The following is an 11,762-nucleotide window of genomic DNA, read 5'->3' as shown; positions in this document are numbered from 1 at the left end:
TAATCTTACTGAAAGAATCTTTAACCAAAGGTTTAGTGAAGATATGAACTAATTGATTATGAGTATCAACAATTTCTAAGAGTACATCTTTATTTTGTACATGATCCCTAAAATAGTTATGTCTTATATCAATATGTTTGGTTTGGAAATGCATAATCGGATTCTTTGTGAGATTTATAGCACTAGTATTATCACATCTCAAGGGAATGCATCCTAGGTCCAATCCATAGTCTCGCAATTGTTACTTAAGCCAAAACACTTGGGCACAATAACTTCCCGTTGCTATATATTCTATCTCTACAGTACTTAGAGCAACATATGCTTGCTTCCTACAAGACTATAAGACTAGAGCATTTCCAAGGATATGACATGTACCACTTGTACTTTTCTTCTTAGTTTTGCATCTAGCAAAATCTGAATCCGAGTATTTCACCAAGTCATATAGACTTCCTTTAGGATACCACAATTCTACATCCATAGTGCCTTTAAGATATTTCATTATCCTTTTTACGACAGTTAGATGTGACTCTTTGGGTTTTGATTGATACTGAGCATATAGACATACAATAAACATGATATCAGGTCTACTTGTGGTAAGATAAAGAAGAGAACCAATCATACCTTGATACTTAGTGATGTCAATACACTTTCCAGTCTCATCAACATCAATGTATGTTCTGGAACCCATATGAGTGGAAATTGGTTTCCAGTCATCCATTTCAAATTGTGATAATAAATCCCTATAATATTTAGATTGACTAACAAATATACCATCATTGAGTTTTTTTATTTGAAGTCCAAGAAAGTAATTAAACTTTCCCATCATAAACATCTCAAACTCCCCTTGCATAATTTTACTAAACTCACTACACAAAAGATCATTAGTAGAACCGAAAATTATATCATCAACATAGATTTGAACAAGTAAAGTGTGTTGATCAATTTTCTTAATAAAAGGTGTAGTGTCGACCTTTCCTTTGGTAAATCTTTTTTCAATTAAAAATCTTCTTAGACGATCATACCGGGCACATGGAGCTTTCTTTTAGCCATATAGAGTTTTCTTAAGTTTATAGACATAAGAGAGATGTTTGTAATCTTCGAAACCCGGAGGTTTTTCGACATACGCATCTTCTTATATATAACCATTTAGAAAAGCACTCTTTTTGTCCATTTGATATAACTGAAAGTCTAATGAACATGCATATGCTAGCAATAATCTAATACCTTCAAGTCTAGCAACCGGAACGAAGGTTTCATCAAAGTCTATACTTTCTTCATGGTTATATCCTTGGACTACTAGTCTTGCTTTATTTCTTATGATAATACCATTTTCATCTCATTTATTTCTAAAGACCTAACGAGTGCCTATAACTTGTCTATCATTAGTTCTAGGAGAAAGTTCCCAAATTTGGTTTCTCTTAAACTGATTTAACTTTTCTTGCATTGCAAAAATCAAATGCTCATCCTCAATTGCATCATCAATTTTGGATGGTTCTATGTGAGAAACAAAAGTCATGTTAAGACAAACATGATTTAACTTCAGATGAGTTGAAATTCCTTTACTTATATCACCAATGATATTATCTATAGGGTGATCACGATGGTTCTCCATTCTTTAGGTAAATTAGAATAAATATGCTCATCTTGTGAATGTATAGTATCATTTATCTTCAGGTGCTCTATGTTGGTTGTTATTTCATAAATGGGTGAGTTAGGCAAATCATCATCATCATCAATATTAGACTTATCTTCCAAAGAGGAATTAGTCTCATCAAAAGTTACATGAATGGATTCTTCCAAGGCTAATATTCTCTTATTAAAAATTCTAAAAGCTTTGCTTGTAAGAGAGTAACCAAGAAAAATTTATTCATATGCTTTTGCATCAAATTTGTCTAGGTTATCCTTACCATTGTTAAGTACAAAAAATTTACAATCGAACACATTCAAGTGAGAGATATTTGGTTTTCTACCTTTGAAGAGTTCATATGGGGTTTCCTTTAGAATTGATCTTATGAGAACTCAGTTTGATATCTAGCAAGCAGTACTGACAACATCAACCCAAAAATACTTTGGAAGATTCGTCTAATTCAATATAGTATGTTCTAGTTCTTCCAAAAACCTATTTTTCTCTCTACAACACAATTTTGTTGTGGTGTTCTAGGAGCTGAGAAATTGTGAGTGATACCAAGATTATAAAAAAATTATTCAAAAGAAGCATTTTGAAATCCCCCCATGGTCACTTCTAATAGCAACAATTTTCAAGGATTTTTCATTTTGTACTCTTTTAGCATATTTTTTAAAAGTATTAAACGCCTCATTCTTGTGTACCAAGAATAGAGTCCAAATATATCTTGAGAAATCATCAACTATCACAAGAACATAGTAGTTACCACCAAAACTTTTGGGCCAATAGGGGCCAAATAAGTCCATATGTAATAACTGCAATGGTCTATTAGAAGAAACTATATGCTTTGGCTTGAAAGAAGTTTTTGTTTGCTTACCTTTTTGACAAGCACTATATAGTTTATATTTAACAAACTTCATGTTAGGTATGTAACGCCCTGAAAATCACTTCATAAATAATGTAATTAATCTCTTGGAAAAAATGGGTAAAATTTTTCTTCTTTTATGTAATATATAAATCACATGTTATTTTCCTTAAATCCATCCATTTTTCAAGATGTCACATTCTTATAAACTGCAGAAAGTAAATGACTTATATATAACGGTAATTAAAAATGGTACAACATTTTACTACATACTTTTCATTATAAAAGACTTGACCCTACAACATACACAACATGGTGTTGCTTGGTCCCGTACAACGTGTTCACAAAATACAAGGCGGAATCTAGTCATCATCTAAACTGAAACTATACAAAATAGGCTAAGTTATTCAGCACTACAAAAGTATCCTACACATATACCCTAACCCCAAAAGCAAAACAGAAAAGGAAATGGCTCCTAACGGCTAGCTCTAGTGCTAATGGGGTCACTAGAACCCTCACTCGGGTCCTCCTCCATCTCGGAGTCCAAAGAGAGATCTACCACTTCGATAGAGTCATCTATGTAGACCAATTCAACACAATCGTCCTCCTTATCTTCCATCTCCTCCATAGTGTCAAAGGCCAAACCTCGCGACCTAATCCATGTTCCAGCATTCGTCTGTGGTTCTAGCATGGTTCACCGAGCGGCTCTCCTTGATGGTGGGGAACAGATCACATCGTTCCAACTCCTTCGCTTTGTTGACAGCCCTGCAGCAGCTGGTCCATAAGGAGTCACAGACTAGGCGGATGATACGGTAGGTACCAGCCTCCAGTCTGGCAGAGTGAAAGAAGTCTCTATGTCCACATGATGAGATGGGAAGAGCATTGTGGTGTCGTCACACACCATCTCCAACTCCAAGGCACAAGGACCTGTGTAAGTGTAGTGATTCCCGTCAATCTTCCATGCCCCCTCCTAAGACATCGAGAATCAGTAGCTTTGAATCCTCACCGATTGGTCCATCTGGATGAGAACGCGTACCGAAAATAAGTAGAAAGAAAGAGAGTAAGACATTTAATGAATATTTTTCATCAACGGCGTGGAATTATACAGAATATCACATTCAAACATAACACACATAATATACATACTATGTTATCACATACATAAATGCAAATGATGAATGATGTTTATAACTCAAACTATATGGATTAATATCCACGAGTTCTATTTGTGAATGCTATGTTTAGTTCATCCATCCTTACACCAATATCCTCCCAATAAACTATTCGGAAATAACCGAGAGTATAGGTCCCATAACAAGCCGATTTGAACGCACCAACTTATTCCTTGCAAAGATATATGGTCGATATGTTCCAGTGGAACTGTCCATTTCAGGACAGTGTCGTATCAAACACTTTCTAGGCATATCGATCCTGATTACGAAGAGGGGTTGTCAGAGATCATCTAGTTTGTGATATGAGAATTGTCTGATCCAACAAAATACCTCATCCAGGAATACAGGGGACTCATCTGACCTACACTCCCCCTCAAGGCTTTGCTGATGCATCACTGCCATCACCGACCCTCCCAATATCTCGGGGCTCGTTCGTCTCCCATAATTTCCCTCTCCACTACTTCATTATTCGCAATGAGTATGCACACTACCTGAGGTTAGTAGATTAAAATTTTTAATAATTCTTTTATTAGGATCGACCCATCCTGAGACATCTCCCATCGGGAATTCTTCTAGTGGGACCCGATGTTAACATCAATAAAGGAAAACCTCATATCCACTACGAACCATCGCTTAATCACCCTGGACGGCCCAATAGCCAAGCCTCTTATTATCAGACGATCTCGCTATGTGGGAAAAACATAACCTTTCGGACCTCGCCCTTAACAATGAAATTGTTAGCACTAATTATTTTGGTTATGATGAATTTCTTGTACAAACTCTCAAGAATGTAATATGATTGTTCTTTCTTATGAAGTTTACATCTTTGCGGTACATTATCCCCAATGAAGGAGTTTTATAGGTTTTATTGAAGAAGAATGGGTTTGAGAAACTAGAACTTGAAGAAAAATGAAACCGTGGTAGAAAAGTTATGATTGGACTCTCTCCCAAGTGAGAGTTGACGCTCAAATGATAAAACTTATCCCATCTTCCTTTGACCTCTCGCCCAGGCAAGAGTTGTTACTCATGTGACACAGGCAAGCAAAAATTACTAGAGACCTCTCGCCCAAGCGAGAGTTGGCGCTCAAGTGAGGGCTCTGATAATCGATTATATCTAAACGTTAATCAATTATTACAGTTACAAGATAAAATTAATGGGACATCTCGCCCAAGCGAGAGCATGATGCTCAAGCGATGAAAACAAGTCAAAATTTACTGGGACCTCTTCGCCCAAGCTAAAGTTGTCGCTCAAGCGACAAATAGAGATAGCAAAACGGGCATTGCTCGCGGGCGCACACGCATAGCCTGTATTTTTTTGCGGGCATGGCATAATTTTTTTTTCCATTTTCCCATTTCGTCGGGCCCGTTTTGCCCACCAAGTTCGTGGACATTTCTGTTGGGCATGCGGGCGGCCCGCACATAAACATAATTTAAGGAAAAAGTAAGAAAATTTTAAATAAGTTATGTACTAATGTGGTTTTTAATCCCTAAAAAAATTGTAATCTAATGTGATTTGTTAAACTTCACATAAAATATAAAAAAATTTGTTAATTTTCTATCTTCAACTACTTGATTTAATTTTATTTATTATATGAATTTTTTAATTTTTTAACAATACCCGTGGTCGCCTGCATTCCTGTTAGCTCGTTTTCAAATGGGCAGGGCATTGTATTTTGTCTGTTAAACCAATATGGGCATGCCCGCGCTCGCTTAAATTTTTGTGGGCATTTGCGGACGCGGGCTAAGTGGGTTGGGCGACCCGTTTTTCCATATCTAGCGACAAAGGCATGCCCAACTTTCTTGAGACTTCTCACCTAAGCGAAAGTTGGCGCTCAAGCGAGGGCTCTAATAATCGATTATACCTAAACATTAATCGATTATCACAATTATAATTATTCGAGTAATGTTCATCCATGGATAACCACAAAATTACTCCACCATAGACATAACTTAAACGATATGGCTTAAGAAATCACACATACTTAATCAAAACCAACAGACAATTAATTAAGTACAGGATTTCTTAATATCCAAAACAACTCCAAACTTTTGAGGTAGTTTAGGAGGTTCGGATGTCATATTTTGACACACTATGTTCCGATGCATTCTCCCTCACCTTAGGTTGTCGAGTGAGTGATTCCATTTAAGTGTGAACGAGTAGGTTGTTCAACTTCGGAAGCTTCAGAAGTAAACACAAAAACAAATTAGTGGGTTTGCGAGTTAGATTTTTGTATGATAACCCTAAGGTAAAGACATCTTTTAACCTATCTTGGATTCAATCACTTCCATCCATCCGATCCAAGATTACATATTCTTGAACCATCCTTTATCATCGAAAGTCTTGTTTAAGAAAATAATCATTTTTAAAAAAAAAGACTTTAACAAAGCTTGTACCTTTAACTTTAACACCAATTAATACATTCATGAAATTTTTTTAAGGCATATTCACCGCCTTAAGGTAAGTTTCTTAATCAAAGTCAACACTTTAAGTCAATATCTCTTATGTTACACTTACTACTTTAAAGTAAGCTAACTCAAGTGGATTCAATAAAACTCTATGGTCATCTCAACACATTTCATTCTATAGTAACCACAAGGGTCAATAGTGATGATCACATAACCAAGATTAACATATCAAAAGTTAACATTTTAAATCAAGAATTCTTAAGTTAAACTTACCACTTTAAAGTAAGCTTATCTTAACAACGTACACACTATAACTAATCTACCATCCAAGACTTTATAACACTTTAAGTTTATAATGTCAAAACCTTTATAAGTCATCTTTTATCCCAAATCATAACTTGAACTTGGAAATCAAAAGATATCATTTACTAATCAAACCTTAAACACATAATACTTTAAAACAATACTTTTTCAACAAAAACCCATTCTTTTCCTTAATATGGTTCACAACTTCACTAATGTGCCTAAGGGGTGTCATCCAACAATATTTAATTCCAGGTAATCACATGGTTCTTTAGTGTTGATAACACACCCATTAAGCACACTAACAATACTACTTTACACTTAAACTCATAAACATTTTGGATTTCAAAAATAGAAAATAAACTTTTCCTAGACACATATAGGCCATGACTTTTACACCAAATGGCAAGGAAAAGTTTTGGTTTTTCAACTTATCATTAAACATATTAAAGGTTCATTTGATTTACAAATCATCACCTTTAAACACATTCAAACACCAACATTAAATTTTCTAGCATTTAAATAGAAAAATAAACTATTCTAAACTTGTCCAAGGCTATGGTTTTTCAAGCCAGAAGCAAGTGGAAAAATCCAAATTTTACATGGTTTAAAAACTCTTTAAATGTTCGTTTGATATACAAACCATCACCTTTAAACACATTCAGAAACCAACATTATATTTTCTAGCATTAAATAGAAAAGTAAATTATTCTACACTTGTTCAAGGCTATGGTTTTTCAAGCCAAAAACAAGTGGAAAAATCCAAGCCTTACATAGTTTAATAACAACAAAATACTTGGATAAAAAACATTAAAAATAAAACAGCCACATGGACAAACTTGGTATCTATTTAGGGTGAATTTGGGCCAGAAAGAGGCCCGAAGACTTTCAGTCTCAGAAAATTATGAAATTTTACCATAAATTAGGAAATAACAATACAATACTAAAACTCAACTTATGTTTAGCCTAAATCAATATCTATTAATTTATAAAATTAATCGCTTGTCAATTAAATAATTAATAAAACACGCGCAGAAAATCACGGTGTTACCAAGAATAAAGTCCAAATATATTTTGAGAAACCATCTACTATCACAAGATCATAATAGTTACCACCAAAACTTTTGGGCCAAGAGGAGCCAAATAAGTCCATATGTAATAACTGCAATGGTCTATCAGAAGAAAACTATATGCTTTGGCTTGAAAGATGTTTTTGTTTGCTTACCCTTTTGTCAAGCACTATATAGTCTGTCTTTAATAAACTTAATGTTAGGTAAGCCCACAGCCAAATCTTTTTTAATTAGTTTATTCAAATATTCCATATGAATATGAGCAATGTTTATATGCCCTAGTCATGCATCGTGATCATTTATAGCTACACACTTAATGGGAATGGAAGAATCATTTAATGCAATCGTGTAATTATTATTAATTCTCTGACCAATAAGTTTAGAGTTATTTGATATCTTTCTTTTAATGATACACTTGTCGGGGTAGAAAGCCACATGGACCCTTTATCACAAAGTTGTCTTATACTCAGAAGGTTGTGCTCGAGTCCCCAAACATATAGAACTCCTTCAATTGTAGTAGAAGGTGACTTCCCGACTCTACCAACTCCAAGAATTCTTCCTTTGTTGTTGTCATCATATGTGACATAGTCTTTGTCCCTTGGAGTAAGGACATAGAACTTCCATTTATCGCCCGTTATGAGTTTTGAGCAGCCGCTATCCAAATACCATAAAACATTGCAGGCAGCTCCCAAATATTCCTACAAAACAAGTCACATAATATCTGGTATCCAAGACTTTTTGGGTCCTAGGGGGTTATGACCTTACTCAACCCATTTAAAATTTCCTAAGGGTACACCATGTTTTCTAATCATACAAGTGTTTGGTGTATCCCATAATGATTACAATAAGTACAAATAGTTTGGTACTTATGTATCATTTCTTATATTTTTAAAATATGATGTGTATGAATACTTTTTTTTTGAAAATTAATTTTTGTTGACACTTCCTTTTTCTTAATAGAATAAGGTTTGAAAAACCGAGACCTTTACGGTCGGTGGAGTGTCTTGACATTTTCAGCATGTTATCCAAATTTATACTACTCTTGTTTAAACTTTTGAGTTCAAGACTGAAAGTAGAAATTTTTCTTCCAAGAGTGGTACATATTTGCCAAGAAGAAGAGAGGAATGTGTCGATCTCATTCTTTTTTTTCAAATAGAGTTTGGTCAGTTTGACATATTCATTATGTAATTCATTAAAAGCATTTTGTATTTCAGAAAATGATGGCTTGTCTAAAGGTTCAGTTTCACTAACCTTCTCATCATCAAAATGATGAGATGTCATTAGGGAAAGATGAGTTTGCTATTCATTTTCTGGTTCTGAAGTTGAACTTGTGTCATTATCTTCCTAAGCAATGTATGTCTATCTTCCAGTTCTCTTTTCTGGTTTGGCTTTAGGAAAACTCTTCTTTAATGTAGGACAATTCATCTTCATTTGACCAAGTTTTACACATTCAAAACAATTAAAGTTTTGATTTGAAGTGGAAGCTTCATTGAACTTCCTTGCTTGTCCAGCCTTAATTCCTTTATTTCATTTTAGAAACTTGTTGAACTTCTTGACTAACATGCTCATATCTTCCATGTTCTCATTTTTTGATTCATCTACCAAGGATTCATACAATTCTAATTTTTATTTAAGAGAAATATTCTTTCTCTACTTCTCTTGTTCTTCATACTGTTCAAGTTGGCTTAATTCTAACTCATGTTGTTGCAATTTTCTAAAGATAGACTTTTCTTTTCAGAGATGGCTATCACCTTCGATTTCCATCGTCTTGTAAGTGATCTTATAACTTTTAGGTTCAAGTTACTATTTGATAGTACCTTACCAAGTGTAATAAAATGATTCATGAGGTGAGTAAATCTCTTTTGGAGATCAAGTATTTTCTCTCTAGGCTTCATGTGAAACATGTCATACTTTTGGGAGAGAGTATTATGTCTAGACCTTTCTACTTCTTTTTATCTTCATCATTCGAAGAGAATTTTGGTTTAAATTCCCTTACACTTATTGACAATAGTGGAGGGTTCATAGGGTCATTCATCAATCGCATTCCATCTATCCAGGTCTTGAGACTCTATAAAGATTCTCATCCTGATTTTCAAAAAGTCATAGCATTCTACGACAAAGCTTGGAGGGTGATTGATGTTGGAACCTTCTCCCAAAAATAATTTGGAGGCCATCTATGAAGTTAGGATCTGTTTGGGAGTAAATTACTCAAAATAAGCTCTGATGCCAAATGTGAATTTAAGATGGCAACTAAGAGGGGTAGGGGTGAATTAGTTGATGGGAGAAATAGTCAATTTTTCTACGAATATCAGAATAAAAGAGTGGCGAAAATTGTTACAAAAATTAACCACATTAAACTAAAAATGTAAACACAAGAATAAGGTAGAAGAGTACACATAGAATTTTTATACTAATTTCCCTTCTTGTCCATCGAATGTTATATCCAGTACTCTTGCCGTACAAGAGATTTTTCCATTAGATACTTTGAGTTGCAATTACAATTTCTGTCCCAAGACCCTTGTACCTTATACACTCACAATATCTCACCCTTGAAAATCGACCTTTCACGGTCAACTCTGAAGATGCAAGCATGCATGAATGAGAGATTGAAGATACAAACATGCATCACATATGTTTTGATGAAGACAAAGGACACACATAGTTTGATGAAGACAAAAGATTGATAAAGACAAAGGATCAACAACATGGTTAATGTTCAAAGGCAAGCTTGAGGGGATGAGCAAATCAACAAAAAACAAGTATCAACTATAAAGTCCAAACTAAAGTTCATACAAGGCAAAGCATTCAAAAGAAGATCTAGGGGTTAAGTATTTTTATACCTTTATTAGGTCTTAAGATGCTTGCTTAGTAAGAGTCTAGGCTAGGATGAACCACAATGAAAGTCTCATAAACTAAAATAAATCATATCTAAAATGAGACTTACATGCATACATACATGATATACATACACATATATACATACATACATGATCATATGCTTTGAATGCATTTAAAAAGTGTTTTAAATCATACATCATCCAAAGACATGCATCATTAGGTTATAAATCATGTAGGAGGTTCACTCATCATTTCAACTATGTTTTAGAAAACCATTAATCAATTAACAGATGTGTTAATCGATTAATCATTAAATTCCTTGGAAACACGTTAATCGATTAAATGAGAGGTTAATCAATTAAGGTGGTTATTATTTCTGTTTTATGTTATTTTCAAAAAACCCGTTAATCGATTAAGGTTAAGTATAATCGATTAATTTCAGTTAAAAATAGAATAGTATTTTAATCCACGTTTTTCATATTGCTTAACAATGAATTAAGAGAGTTAGAACACATTTTCGAAACAAAGAGTTTTACACATTATTCAGGAGATCTTAAACTCAAACTTTCAAATATTTCGGAAAGACTTTCTAAGTGTTCTTTTGAGAAAAGAAAAGGGTAAATCTTTACAAGATACTCGTTGAGCTTTCATTGTCAAATCTTTGTGAAAAAGAAACCTTGCATCTCACGCATTTTATTCTGTAATTGTGAGATCTTTTAGAAGGGTTCTTAGATTATGAGATGAGTGTAAAATCTGCACATTTTAGGTGCAAAGGTAACTTGAATAAATTTGTTAGACTAAGGCATTAACACATTCTCTTGGTGTGTGGTATCATCATAGAAGGAGAATAGGTTTGGAAAACCCTAGTTGTGGTTAGGTAAGTGTCTTCACGAGAAACAAGAGGTCTTGGTAGTAAGCGATACGTAGGTTGGGGCTAGAGCCGCGAACGGTGAGGTATCCTAGTAGGCGAGTTTAGTAGTCAAACTGAAGTGGGGGCTTAACGGTTCCAAGAAAGGAGCATGTTGCGTCAAGTATTGGAATTGTGTTTGTAAGAAACATTGAATTTCCATAGTGAAGAAAAATCTCTCAAGATCAGAATGGGAGGCCTGGATGTAGTTTGCAAGTGGACCCGCAAACGAACCAGGATAAAAGTCGAGTCTCATTCTTATTTTCCCTTATCATTTTACATTTCCGCATTACTTGATTTACTTAACTCGACATGCATATAATTCTGTGATAATTGTATATTTTGTATTGTGCATTTACTGTTCTTAACTGTCTATAATAAGTGCATGTAAATGTAGTTGAATCTTGGTAATCTTGGAAGATCAAAAGAAAAAATTGTTTTCAGTGAAACTGAACTACATAATCGATTAAGTTATTTAGTTAATCAATTGATAACACATTGAGTCATTCGATTAAGTCTATCTATAATCGATTAAACAATGTGTAAATTTGTGTTTCCTCTTTGTTTATCGAGCGAT

This window comes from Lupinus angustifolius, chromosome LG04 (assembly GCF_001865875.1).
Source record: "Lupinus angustifolius cultivar Tanjil chromosome LG04, LupAngTanjil_v1.0, whole genome shotgun sequence".
Lineage (NCBI taxonomy): Eukaryota > Viridiplantae > Streptophyta > Magnoliopsida > Fabales > Fabaceae > Lupinus > Lupinus angustifolius.
Note: the sequence above shows the minus strand (reverse complement) of the source record.